The sequence below is a fragment of the Euwallacea similis genome, chromosome 11, assembly GCF_039881205.1.
Source record: "Euwallacea similis isolate ESF13 chromosome 11, ESF131.1, whole genome shotgun sequence".
Taxonomy (NCBI): domain Eukaryota; kingdom Metazoa; phylum Arthropoda; class Insecta; order Coleoptera; family Curculionidae; genus Euwallacea; species Euwallacea similis.
In genome coordinates, this window is record NC_089619.1 from 2998852 (window position 1) to 3014380 (window position 15529).

At 36.0% G+C, this 15529-nt stretch overlaps 1 protein-coding gene across 1 annotated transcript in view; it reads left to right on the forward strand.

Moving 5' to 3' along the window:
• Positions 1–334: 334 nt before the first annotated feature.
• The window catches only part of LOC136412044 (ichor-like), a 32355-nt gene continuing 17160 nt past the window's right edge, over positions 335–15529 (forward strand). The window contains exon 1 of the mRNA XM_066394913.1: positions 335–568. The gene's annotated coding sequence lies outside the window, so the exon portion shown is untranslated. The remainder of the gene's footprint in view (positions 569–15529) is intronic.

Below are 15529 nucleotides of genomic sequence, written 5' to 3' on the forward strand. Positions count from 1 at the left end.
CCCCCGGCTTCTTCGGGAGGCGGACTCCGCGACTATTGGACCGAGAGGCCCGCGCGCTCACCTGATTTGACTACGTCGGACTGATTTATTTGTGCTGTTTAGCCAGCGGGGGTGGTTGTCGTATTTATCCTGCGAGAGGGTGTACTGCTTATCTAAAGGGTGGTTTGCATCGGGTGTAATTCCGGCACTAGAGATCACCTTTGCGCAAAGTGGTGCAACTAACGAGGAATTAAGGACACTAAATTGTTTCTTGACATCGTAACCCACTTTGGAAGTAGTATATGGCGTTGGAAGCATAAAGTGGTGTCTGATGAAGATATTAGCGGAGACTTTGGTTTTTTACCGAATCTAATTTTTACAGATATTTTGCTATTTAAGAAAAGTTGTATTATTGAATAAAGTGGACTCAGCTGAACTCGGACAATTTTTTTTAACTCACAGTTAGTAAATATAAAAGGACAATAACCAACAACAAACGGAAGTGTTCTAGCAGTGCAAACTAGCGGATGGATAGCACAAAACAGTGACCTATATATTTAACAATAATTTAGGATTATACTTGTTTCAGGTGAGTAATTATTTTAATTTCGATCGATAACCCCTTTTTAAACAATAATTTGATTGATGAACAAAGTGGTATTGTTAAAAGGTGCAATGACTTGCCTTGGCAGTGGGTGAAGGACGACAACTTGCTGAGATTTCCTATGGTTCGAGATTGGTATGGGCTTGGGTATAAATTGATGTTTTCTTGCGACGTTGGCTTTTTCAATTTAATTGACGATAATGAGGAGTACGTAAATATTACAAATAAATGGGACATTGGTACCACCGTTTTCCGCGCAAAGAATGCTTAGTCACCTGATGAGATTAGTTCATTAATGGTTTATTGCAGGGAAAGTATACTAATTGCAAAAAATTGTTCTAAGATTAATACTACAGGTTCTTCTCATTAAATTGCAGTCATTAAATATCGCCTGACAATTAAAGCAAGTTCATATTATATTGTTCTAAAAACGAGAACAAATTTTCTTCTTGCAATGCGGATGTCATGGAACATGGATTGATAGCAATGCAATAACACATTACGTTATACCAAAGAAAAATTCAAAGAAAAAGACTTTCAGAAAGTCCTATTCTGATAATTCGAATAGACTACAGAGGCCGAAGTCACATTCAGATTTCCACTCTTCCAGTAATTTAAATAAAATTTTCTTCGATTTTTGCTGTTTGTTCAGGTCAGTTCAAATGCGACCATACCTGAATAACCATCATGGCATATTGTTGTATATTGGCCATTTAGGCACGTACGTCAGTTTACAACTCTATATTTTATATGGTCGTTAGTCTTTTATAATATTCATAAGAGTCTAAGAAGGTCTTTAAAGCACCCTCTTGTATAAGACACAAGGGCTTATACCTATAGGATATCAAGTAAGACGCTAAAATACGTGAGGCATGTCTGGGATCAATTCATCTGTTAGTCAGATGTTTCATGGTAAATTGCTTAATCAACGCCCTACGTTTACGGTTCACCTGCTATTGGGAGTTTTTTTAATGATCACCCGTTACAGTATTTTTATTGCAAGTCATTTTGCAACTAACTGACACCTTTAGGCGTCTAGAAATATTATCGATGTTTTAAAAATGTGTGTTTGTAGGTTTATGTAAGTGCTTAGACTTGCTTAAATTTTATACCGAATATTGACCATATACGGACGGATCACAAAGACCGATTATAGCACGTTGCAGTATAATAGTCTTTTATGATGCATACGCAAAAAAGAACTTTATCTAAAGTTCAGGTTATTATAAGTAGGTATTCCGAAGGTATCTACACTGGTTTAGTTATAGCGTGTGGTCCAAGATGGTGATGGCGTTAGGATCTCGGAAACTGTAAGAGCTACCAAGATGGTTAAACAGCCAAAGTTTTTAAGGTCTTTTCATGAATGCAAAAAAACAATGTGATTCTCATATATAAGTCGAAAATTGGTAACGTCAGATTACTACAGAAATAAAGTGCCCTAATGAGGTTTTATTTTCACAATCAGTTTCGACTTGGTTTAAGAACTACTGAGTAAAGTTTAAAATCCCATTTTTCGAAAAATTTTTGTATTTTTCGAAAAATTTTCACATTTTTTCGAAAATGAGTGAAAAGTAACGCAATTTTTACACCTGACATGAATTTCTTACTAAATTCTCAAAAACTTTACAGTCTCTGCACCTCTCGCCTTTACTAAGATCTCAACACATTCATCACCACCGATTTGGACCACACGGTACATTTGAATTTATTTAAAGCCTCCATAATTCAATAGTAAATAGTTTAATAATATCCATTATTGAACTATGGAACTACATAAATTTACGGAATGCGGGCCGAAATGCCGTGCCGAAACAGCTGGATGTCCTGACGAAATGGCGAAGTGATACTAGACATTCCAAGAAACATTAAAAAAGAATAACGAATGCGAAAGTTAGAACCTTGAGCGGAATTGCGCGGAAAACGGGAAATTGAGTGTTTTCGATATGGATAAATCTCAGATTGAAGATTTTTTGCATAAATCAGTAAAACTTGGTAAAAGATGAATGAAAAATAAGACGAGATAGAACCAGTTGATTTTTTAGTTTAATTCGGCATTTCTGATCATTAACGGTTAGGTTATTGTAGAATAGAATACTCCGTTATCAATAACATGAAGTAGGTGGTTTCTAGAACCTTCTGACAACATTAATAGAGCTTTAAAATGGACTTTTAAAATTTAATTAAAATTGCAAAAACAATATGAGAGTGTTTGCTAGTTGATTTTTGTTTTTTCTCTTAAAGAAGGATACAATGATGGGAATGAAACGGTGTTAACGAAAATAAAAAAAAAAAATTTAAGAATGTTGTTTTCAAGCAACTAGATTCTACATTTCTAGATCAGGGGACCAGAATTGGTAGCAGATAAAGTATGTTCCTTATATTTACAATGATATTATATTTTAAACTCTTTCATGTACTCAATTCTCTCTTCATTCCCTTATTCCCCTCGGCAACGCTTCTTGGTAATATATACATTTTTAATCCTAATTAGTGCCCAAACTTTGGGATTTTAATTGAAATAAATAGATAACTGGCGATATCGCTCTACGATTTAGTTTTTAAACAATGATATCAAATTGGGAAGTAACGCTACATTGCCGAGAGAAGAGGAAATCTAATGATTAAATAAAGTACGAAATAAAATATAAATTAATAATTAAATTTAACGATTAAATAAAATATCAAATAAAATCTGAGGTAATAATTAAGTGTCATAATGAAATAACGTTGGAGAAATAAGAATAACAATCGCAGAAAATAAAAAATTGCATTTAGCGATTTGGCAGCTAAATTTTGCATTTCTGAAAATCCTTTTTATTCTCTATTGAACCTTTCATCCGTAATAAATTTAAGCATTCCGCAAAGTCATTCTAATGATACTTTTCAACGAAAATAAATGCAAATCATCAAATATCAACACGTTGGCATTTTCTAGCTCTTGAGTCAACCAAGAACTTGTGCAGAGCCATAACTTGTGAACGGCCACGACTTGCGAAAAATTCTAGTTCATTTAGTTTAGGGACTTTTGGGGACTTTAAACCGTTTATCCGAGAATATACCCTCCCTTCCTTCGCACATGTAGAAAATTTCCTGGATATTCTCGGAACTAACCTGAACTAACCTGAAACTCCCGCATTGCTCCCTCATTTTCAGTAATTCTTCATATCTCTAATGCAACTCTCTGCAATCGTTTTGCATGTATCAATGAACAGTAAGTTCACAATTATTGACTCAAACCGAAAAAACCGTTGAATGTGTTATAAAGGCAGGAGCAATTAGAAACCGATAGACAGGAGATGATAAACAGATGCTACAAGTAGGACATGGCGTATAATACCGCAATATCGCGGCTATCTATTTAATCAACATTACTCAAACAAGTGTAAAGAAACAATGAAGGAACAAAGAATTGTTGACTCGTCAGTGCTTTAATTAAAATTGCTACCTAACTGAACCTGCGAGTTATTAGACCATCACCGACCATCGGAGACATTTTTTCGTCATTGCATTGTTAACCTCGGATGAACAAATTGTTTAATGGGCTTCAAATGTTGCCAGTTAGAATACAATGAACTGTTCGAAACTTCCATTTGAATCAGCGCCCGTGCGTTCGCATAATGGAGTTTTTAGGCCAAAAATTCATGGAGGAACCATCGACAATGAATAAATACTTGGCCTAAGACACAGAATCTCTTTTAGGTCATACAAATAAAATACAATTGCGGTTTGATAAATATCTCCGACTTCTTTGCCTTTATCCTACACACTTCAGTTGTATATGTTGGCCATTAGTGATTTACAGTTAGGTAAACGACACAATTAACTTGGATGCGTATACGTACCGATAATATGACCAGTCGAATATATTTTTTTTAAGACTTAGCTAACGCTGATTAGCCATGAAATTGTGATTAATTGCTAGATCCTTCTCATACCTGCCGGTGAAGAACCATTATGAAGCACATAATCTCCTTAATCAACATAAAAGTTCGTCTTCAGTTTAACATTAAATCGGTTAATGAGTCGAATGGTGGGACAATGATGCTACACTGGTACCATCATTGTTTCATCTGCCTACTCATGTTTTTACATCAAATGAGTAATTTTAAAAAAACAGTATCTATAGCTTTATATATTAGCAGCAGTATAACAGATCCGTTGGCCTACTTTTTCCGCCAGAATACATGCCATCAGGTATTAACAGCTTCTGGTTCTTGTGGTCTCACGAGATCGTATCAAATTTGTGCATTTTCTCTCTTTGTTGTTGTTCTTTGCTTTGAACTGGTCTGGTTTACGGAGATGACCGAAAAAGGGTTATTAAAATTAAGTGAGATTCATTGGATGTCCATATCCACTGTGTGTGTTCTTGGAGCCTAAAGAACGTGGAGGTTTTTGTCGATGTAAGGATCAGAGTTCCTGCGATTTTAAACGTTGTTTCGGTGTTTCATATCTGGATATTAATGAAACTCGCCTTTGTTGAGTAAATCAAAATCTTCGCAAGTGAATTCAAGTATTCTAAAAATTTCTTTAAAGATTTGACTTCAAATAACGCTATAAAAAATTGTCAAAAAATGCCCTTAATAAGTCAGTGGAAAGCTTTCCGAAGGCGACATGCCGAATTCGAATTATGGATTAATCCATCTGGTAGAATTCTGAAACCGCTGAGAAAGCGAAGCTTTGAAAGAGGAATTCAAGTAATTTCAAAAATATCTCTTAATGAAAACATTTATGATGTGAGTTTTAAATTGTTGGATCGATATTATCGAATATAGTTAGCAGAATTCTCGAAGCTCTGGGAACTCTGTGAATTGAATAGAGATGAAAATTGTGCAATTTCCTCCAAAGCCTTCGAAGCTTTCTCCGTTTCCTATTTAGAACTTTAAACCACATAATGATGAAAATAAATGTGCGGAAGGGGGGGGGGGGGTGATATGAGAAAACGTAAAAGGTCTAACCCTTACCTTGACTTCTCTTTCTCGTGTACCATAGCGACTTCCCGCTTATTGTTGAGCTTAGCACTACCCTGGTAGTGTATATGGATGACTCCAATTTTATTGCTACAGACGATTCTTCTAATATAATGCGTCAATACAACTTACTCATTGCAGGCATTAACAGCAAGTTGTCTCACAACAACCCAAAATTGAATTTGATAAAATATCACAAAATACAGTTATAGTTTTTTTAATTCGTTATCATGACTCCCCCCCCCCCCCCTCCCCCTCCTCTCTTCCTATTCATATCAAATCTAGGGCTGGTAAGCTGCGTCGAGAAAGGCAAAGATCACAAGGTGCCTTCACACTAAAATACTCTTCGTCTTCCTGATCTTCGCGTGAAATTCCTCTCTGACGGTGAAGTTTGATGTGTTAGAATATTTAACGCTTACAGCAAATTTGATTTCAACAAGACAGTGCTTCATGCCACAGTACGTTAGCTGTTAGAGAATATCTTCAAAATATTTTCTGTGGAAAATTAACTCATGGAGATTCAAATATTTTTTGGCTGCTAGTTCTCCTGACTTATCCTCTATGGATTATTTCTTATGGGATTACTTGAAACAAAAAGAGTATTAATATAGGTCGTTTTGAAATGTTAACTATTCGGAGGAAATAATTTCGGAAGCATATAAGGAAATTACTCCAAATATGATAGTGAATATATTATGGAAACTTGGAAAAAGAATGACTAAATGTTTTATAAGAGAGGGTGGCTACCTCGAAGTATTAGTGGAATAACTTAAAACTAAAATTAATATTTCAACCTAGTTACACAAATTATTAACTCTTTTTCTTTTTCTAGTAGTAAAATAAATGATTCTACATTAATTATTTGTTTAAATTTTTTCTCATATGATTCCAACTTAAGTAGACACTCTTTATAAGGCAAAATGATAATGAATTTACAATGAGGCAAAATAGGCACAATTACGACAATAGAAATAAAATGAGTTGAATGCCACAATCTAAAGTAACTCAGGTCCGTAACGGGCCAAAAACTGTGTGCATTCAATGTGCATTCAGTGGGTTCAAATCATCTACTAGATAAAATAAAACATCAACCAAACATCAATACTTTTGAGAGCAAATTTAAGAAATTTCTATCAAATACATTATTTTATACAATTAATGAATATTTTGCTTTTCCCAAATAACTCAGTTTGATATAAACCTGTGCCTGCACCCTAGCTCAACTTGGGTGGCCAGTGAACACGTGCTATTTCAACTGTAATTTAAATTTTAACTTATTGTGTTGAAATTGACAAAAAATTGGCCAGTGCTGTATTCAAGAAAGAAGTTCATGTTCATTCTTAGCAAACGAGATATCAGAGAAAGAAACCAAGACTGTTATACTGCAGCTTATAAGAAACTGCAATAGAAAAGTGCTGTTAGTTTTCATACATCTCTCACAAAGAACTCAGGAAAAATATTTAGAAAATTCAAAAATTTCGTTTTTTTTTGGATGTAAGTGAAAAAAAAAATTTTGTAGGTTGTTTGCACCATGGTGAAACTGCTCCATTGAATGCGCACTTTTCCTCCCCTTTAACCAAATCTGTATCCATTACCGTTTATGAGTAATACCTAACCTGAACTAACCTGAACGTCCTTGTCTTGAGCACTTTGTGATATGATATAACGGTCACGTTATGGTTAGTACCGGCCTTATAGACAGGGGAGAGGAGGGATAGATTGGGCGATGGTCCAGGGCGACGGACTTTTCTAGTCGGCGCTTTTTCTTGAAGTAGGAGGTGGTGATTAAAAAGTTCGCCCAGGGCGCTAGACTTGCTAAGGCCGGCCCTGGTTATAATATAGAAAAGAGACAGATACTTAACGCAGGTTAATCAGACTTCCAAGATAAAAAATTAATGGTTCCTCTAAAAGTTGCATTAATTTTGATGCATTCAGTGTCCAATGGCTAACGCCTGTGAAAACGCAACAAGCAATCATGAAGAATTCTTCAAAACAGACATAATTTTTACCCAACAGTGGCCGTCGTTGAAGCAAATTACCCATTGCACCAACTCAAAATAATGAGTCATAAGCTTGCAATTTCCATATTCCGTTAAACGAGCAAAGCTTAGAAATGCAGCAGAAGTGAGAGTATTTCTGCCACAATTCGTCCTGCGAGCCAACGGCGATCGAAACAGGAAGAGTCGGTCGGTCGGTCGGTGGTACCCGCGGTACCCGTCGTACCACCGCTCACCGTGGGGGAACCCGGAGCCGAGTAGGGCGAAGTGGGCCATCGACCTACTTCTTGCAGCATTGTTAAGTCTGCGGTATACTTTACGACAAGCTGCTGTCGGAAGTCTTTGCAGGAGCGTACCAGATGGTATCTTCTATGCTTATGGTATGAAAGAGCCAATTTAGATTAGCCGGTACAATCGTAATAAATTAATGAGTTGGTCGTAGTCTCTTAAGGATATTATTTAGGAAGTTGCTGTAAATAGTAATTGGGCGGGAAGTAGCGTCACGTAGCTTTTGAGGCTGTAGGAATTAAGTTGAAAGTTAAATCCCGGGAAAAAGATTTTGGAAACAAGTAGGAGAAAGAAAAAGTATGCAATTTCGGATTAGGTCCACCAAGGGCCACATCTGTCGGAGCGTCTTTTTTGACCCTGCTGCAGCTTTTTCAATTTTTTTCCAAAAACGTACTCACTAAAAAAGTGAATCTTTACGAGTTTTTAAGATTTAAAAACAGGAGTCACAGTCCCTATAAGACAGAATCGCTTGATGACCACTTCAAACTTCGTTAGACTTGAGATAAGGTTTCATTTCTTTTCAATAGCTTTAGAAGGAGGGGATTATCATTACAGTTCAGAAATTTTCATTTTTTCCTCTTAACGAGTTATTCAGATTTCATGGTCTGTATAAGACTTATTTTGCCTTCCCAGTTACCCTAGCGTCAGTGCCCTTTTTAGCTACAGGAGTACCCTACAGGTACGAGTGCAGTCGAAAATGTTGGAATAAATTTAAACATACTTAAGTATTTTGAAAAATGCTCTTACCCGTCAGTTCAATCCAATCAATAGCCGCCCATTTTTCAACATAATTTTCATGAATACAGGGAGGCTCAAAAACATGTTGTAATTGCTCACTTCATTCTTTTTACGAAAACGCCTACTATTCATTTTATTTTCGGATTTTGTAGAAAATCCTGCTGACTTTTGATGTGTTACAACTTATTTTCTGTTAATTTAAACTGTACATAATAAGAGTTAAACGTACTCCATTTTACTCAAATCGTTAGCATAAGGCTCTGTAAGAATTTAAAAATCATCTCGGATATTGCCAGGTAGTTGCTAATGGTCGATTCCAACAAAAGTTTGTCATGTATTATAGGTACTAAATGTTTTAAATGTATTATTACCTACTTAAAATTTTTTTGAGAAACTACTTAACTTAGACATAGGCGAATGGAACACGAGATGTCAGCAGAATTTTCCGCTGAATTCAAATATAATTATTAGAAAGTCATGCAGACAACTTCCTGATAATTACACATCTAACGATAACAGTTGTACAGTAACAGTCTAACAAGTGTATTAATCGCCCATTAACATACGTGTTAATTCTAAATGTTGGTCCAATTGTGGCTGTGGGTATTGGTTATGGTTCTCGAAGAAAATCTAATTTTGAAACATAGAATAACTCACATTCCTAACTTCAAAGGAAAGTTTGATACTGACGGGTACACCCAGCCCATCGTTTATGGGAGCATTGCTGGAAGTAGGCGAGTAACCTGATGACAGAACTAGTATAGTTTATGATCAGATTCATGACTTTGAAGACGTGCAGTTTGGCTCGTCTGAAGCTCTAAATATTGAAGCCGATCCTGATGAAGAACTTCTCTTTCTATTGATCTGAGTTTCCGAACCATGAACTATTCGTGACTTCCTTATCATCTCTTCCACAGAACATCTCTCCTAGTAGACGCGTCCTTCTAAGTCAAGTAGTCACGTAATTTCTAGTTATTACGAATTTTTGTGTGGTAATAGTTTATTAAATCACAAGCGAAAACAGTAATCTTTAACACATTAGGGTGAAATATTTTGCACGAGACGCAGGCGAGGGCGTCAACCACCCCAGTGCATTAAATCATTTTCTAGCTGGTGGCGTACACTAGTTCTCCCATGACTAAAAAAATGAAAAAAGAATTACCTGACTAAGAATCGAGCGGTCATCATATCGCATCTAGATCTGAGGAGCTAATGCTGCGACTTGTCACTTTCATAATTGCCCACTACATGATGATTTTAAGGTTTCACTAAATGTTTGCTGTCCAAATTAGCATCTTTTTGCTATTTTAGACCCACATAGGATGAAGCTTAAGTATTAGTAAGGACGTATTTTGCCTCGTTGACTAACACAAATATGTTTTTCATCAAAATTTTCATGCTTTAATTTGAAGATGGCATGTTCAATTTGCTGCTTTCTGAGCGGCCGAAACCTAACACGTTATGACCCTCTAACGTACAGCTAAAGGATATTGCTAATTTTATATTCCTCATTTTTCGGCACGTGTTATAAATATTTTCGTAAGTGATTTTGGAAAAAGTAAGTTACCACACGCATTAGCTATCTAAAAGTAATAGATTGACGGGCTTAAAATAAAATGCCATGTGTTAGAGTCAAATATTTGCGTGAGCAATGTTGAACCGTGACCATTAATATGCGTGCGGCAAAAGTTTTTACCGCACGAGCGCCTGTAAAGTTTTCCAGCACGATAACATTTAATTTGAATATACAACAAATTTAACTTACGACACACATGTGCTTGTGGAAAAAATATTGTACCTAACCCCTGTGAAAGTGTCTATATGCACTCGATTTCGCTTCGTGTGTTTCGGTCAATTGCAATCAACATGGAATAAAGTATCACTTTAATGTCTCCCTACTAGAGTTCCCACTATTAAATTTTTCGATTGAATCAAACTACCTGTTAGAGAAAAAGTGCCGCTTTTATTCCTTGTAATGGAAATGCCCATGCATTTCTGTCATGATTTTTTAATGCATAATATGCTCAGTTATGCATAATACGTGCGAAAGTGGTACCTTCTCGCACGAGGCTGTCGGTGGTTGATCCACGCGAGGCGAAACTTAGGTAAGCAGTTGCCTTAAAAATAATTCATCTTGTGAGAAATTGGTTCCCATCATTGGTTCCCACCTTAATTATTTTAATTTTTCCCTGCCAAGCCTCTGTTCGTTGCTGAATTAAAGGCTCAATTTGCAAAATAACAGAGTTCTCAAGCCTCAAAGCTGTGACTAAACAAAACTTTCGTATTTTTTCGTTTTTTCAATTTTCGTCCACCAGGCCTCTTTCCAGTTAGATTTAATGCTAACCTGTGCAATTCGTAAAAAAATGGTATGATGGACTGATCCGAACTAAAACCGTTAATTCTCTTAATTTTGAATCGGAGATTTGCTCAGTCATGTCACGCATACTTCTTGAGATCGAGGAAATTTTAAGTGGTCAAAAACTGTATAAAAGTCATTGTCGCTGCTGTTTTACAGCAGAGTTACGAATTTTTTGTGTTTCTGCTTCAGATCCTGTATTATACCCTTCTGCTTAATTCCGAACTCCTTCGGAGTGCTCAATTTACAGAACCATAGAGGAAGTTTTCGGTATTGAAGCATAGAAAAAATTTTACATCAAAATTTAAGCGTATGTTTATAGCTCACCTATTAGATATTAAAGAGGTACTCAGGCTTCATTCGTTCCAGACGAAGAAGAACTGGAACACGAGTCCGACGACTGCCAGCACGCTTTGAGGGATAAAGCACAATCGAGTATTTATATTGTTGGTTTCTCCATTCTTTGAATATCCATTTATTTCGGGAGAAATTATTATCTTTCTCCAAACTCTATAGCTCAATGGAAAACATATTTCTGGTAAGCGATCCCAGCACATGAATACAGGGTGATTCAGAGTTGTGGTGACAAAAGAGCAGGGGAGATTCCTCTGACCAAAATAAGAAAAAAAAGTTCATGTGAATATGGGTCCGCATATGCTTTGTTTTCGAGATACAGAGTGTTAAGTTTTAAAAAAATATATCGTTTAGAAACGCATTTACCTGTTTGAATAAAATTTTCACGGTTTATTAAATCAATTATTACACACCTGCTGGACCAGTTAGATTTGATCCAGAATTTTCAGGAGCGTACCCAGCGAGCAAGTCGGTTGTTTTTTTGCAGGAAAACCTATCACCCTGCATTTTCTTGCGATCTCAAAAACAAAACATTTACGGACCCACGTTCACATGAACTTTTTTTCTTATTTTGGTCGGAGGGATCTCCCCTACGCTTTTGTTACCACAACTCTGAAACATCCTGTATATCGAAGATTTAGTAGTTCACCAGTTTTAGTATTACGGTATTAGAGTTAGTAGTAAGATAATGACGAGCAAACTGACAGCACCATCTTGGGATGAAGCACTGTCGAATGGAGTTACTGCTACCGCCACTACTAGATGGCCGAGAGTCGGAGAATTCCCTTTTGAAGTGTGGTACCTCCGGAGAACTGAAAAGGAAAGGGAAGGGGAGGAAATGGGCAGTCGAGATATAAAACGGCTGCGGTCGAGTAGCTATAAATGCGTTAATTTGTCTTTCTAGATTTTGTTAATAAAGCAACAATCCATGGGGAATGTTCCCAATGTTAATACGTGCACTTTTGGTTTTCAAGCAGATGCTGACGTTTTCGCAATATTATCGCTTAGAAACAGTAACTGTGACCGCGTCAATTATATTGGACACTAATCCCATAATCGAGTCGCGAGATTGGTTTTAATCTCTACCTACTATATTGTCTATCATAATATAACAAACATCATTTAACTAGTAGCACTGTGGACTTACTCTCTAATCCTTATTAATATAGATAGACCAACAAAAAAAGTAAGTTAATTGCATCCCACATCCACAATAACGTCACTAACGACGATGTCGTGCTAAGAGGCGCAACCTATACCAATGCTTCGTTCAATATTAAGCCTAGGAGAAAGTTGTTTTGATAAAAAAAATGTTCCCATTTCCTCTAAAATCCATTTAAATTTATGGCTTTTGCAAAAAACAATGACACGAAGTCGTAATAAACAAGGTATTTTACATTCGTATACATATAGGATTCGAGTCTGATTTGCAGAGACCGGATTCCAATATGATACTCTATTTGGACCTCAGCTAAGCCAACTATAAGTTGGGATTGTTATTAAGAGAAACATCTCTCTACTTGAATCAATTTCTTAACAAACGCGTTCTTGATTCACTTTGCTTGATTTCTAGGTCAAATTAGACCTGTAACCATTCTCAATATATACCCAGAAAAATGCTGAATATTCCGAGTGAACAATAATAGTAATGAAATTTCCAATGTTTGTAACGTTTCCATTTACGTCACCCATATGTGATAAATTTGAATTTAAAATGTGGTTAATTGAAAGGCTCGTTATTAATTTGTCGATAATAAACTAGGAGAAAGTTGCAAAACGACACATCATATATTCAAGCTGTTGTCGATAAAACAACATAAATAATGTAAAATTGTGATGATCTGCCTGTGAGAGACACGTGAAAAATCTGATGATAGTGCCACGACTGATAGAAAAAAGTCGGTTTCGTCTTATCATAGGGATGAACAATGAGAAACTTGGAGGTGGCTGCATTTCTGGAAGCAAACCAGCAATAAATCCTGGATTTTTTCCGTAACTTATTTGCTTATTAAGGGTTGAGTCGATAACTTCCTAGAGCAAATCAAAGGACCCAAATCACACATATATTATATATATTTATATATAATATAATATATATATTTATCGTATATATTTTGTAAATAGATTATGGCCTCCACAGCTGCCATGTACCTCGGGTGATAAAGTACAGCTGGCGTATGAGATGCTCATAATTCCTTTGGACCTAAATGTATTCGGAATGCGCAAATAAGTAGTCCTCACTTCCTTTCTCTTTGAAAACGCAAAAATCAGATGGAATATAATTTTTTATTCAGAAAGAATAGATTTTTTCCATCAACTTCTTGGGTAGATCAGCAAGTTCGATTAAATTTAAATCAACATATGCTAATGTCCCATAACATCCAAAAACCCAAGATTATTTTACACCTATTATATATTCATTTTATGAAGACTTGAAGACAGTAAAATCCAAGTTCCAAGTGAACTTTAAAAACAACTCCTGCATATACAATCTGGTTTATTATTTTAACTTTAAATTAATTAATTAGCGTTATTTTGACTGCGTTCTCAGGCAGATCTCTTTTCTAAATTAAAAAATCTGACCCCTAAAGATGACTGATAGGAATTTTAAGCTACTGAGTGCATATATGATAAGAGACATTCGAACATCAATGCAATGAAGAACATAATGGGGAGCTGAAAAACGTAGTTTGAGGATGATCCAAAGTATCAGAATAACTGTGAGAGTTTTTCAAAATGTTCGGTTAAAATAAAATCGCTTATTATGAATGCACAAGAACACAAATTATGAAATGAAAAAAATTCATAATATGATAATTGTGTGTTTCATTCCATCATTTTCAATAATAATGTTCGAAGTCGGCGGCTTCAAGTATTAACCGAATACGCTAGTGAAAGGAATTTAAATTTCAGGTTAATCCAGTTTGAAGATTTAGACCCTCAACATATTGTATTTCTCATAATTTGAAAAGATACGACTCACCATTATTCGTATTGCAATCTGAAACTAAGATAATGCTGGGAGTCGTCGAATGTGTATTCCAGTTTATCTGGAATACACGTTCGATAGTTTATCCGGAATTTAACTTATGAATAAATCAATCATAGTTCTCATATAGTAAAATGTGTGTTTTTTAGTTTGCTACACGTTTTGAGCAATTTCGCAGCAATAGTAGAACGCTTGATCAAGCGTCATTGGCATGTTTGCATCTGCAATGATTGTGAGGGATACTTTTTAATAGTTCACCTTCGCTAAGCACCCACTTAGCACCCATTTTGGCCAGACATCTACCTTCTCCGTTGCCCAGAATACCACCAAAAATTCTGTTGCTCTCCAGCATCACTTTTGGGAGCAAAAATGAGCTCCAATCAATGATGTACGAGTTCTACTGCCAATGACCTTAGATTCTACAATTAATTGCATACAGAAAACGATCTTTTACCACTCCAGAATGTGGAAAAATTCTAAGCTTGTGGACTACACGTCTGACTACCAACCTAGATTAGTCAGCGTAGACTTGTGGACAATATGGTGAGTGAACTCTAGAAAATTCAAGCTGGTAATCAACTTAAGAGTGAAAAATACTAAATACGCTGATGCAGAATGTAATATCAGGGTTCGATATATCGCTCTAAATCATTTTTAAGCATACCCTCCAAATTAAATGAATACATTCTAAATGTTACTATGTGCCATTCTCTTCTCCGAAATTGCCCAATTATCTTCTAATTTTATCATATTTGGAAGAGAAATTCGTCTTTATAGCCAGAAACTTTCAAGTTCGATGATCAAATTTCCCAATCTCGAGACGAGAGCGATACCTAAATATGGCCTATATGGCCAAGCGCTCTTAACAACTCATTTTGACGTCGTTAACGAGGAACTTTTTAGTCCCAAGATTCAAACATGTATCTGGGGATCTCGAAGTTAGGAAGTAGAGCGTTTCCGGGAATGACGTTAAAGTGATGTATGTGTGTTGATATTGTAGGTACCTACCACCATAGGTTTTGGTAGGTCATTTTGACGTCATTTCTAGTCAAATTTTTTCTGCCCTAATTGGAAGTCGAATTTTGACCATTTGTCCGGATTTTTCATTTCGGCAAGTAGAATGTCCTAGAAGAATAATGTCCAAATGGTACATCAAAACAGTCACCCGATCTGAAACGTCAACAATCTCGTTATATTGACCAACGTTATATTGACGTTAATTCCGGAGAGCGTTTTCCTTCCGGGTGGCCTAGGCAA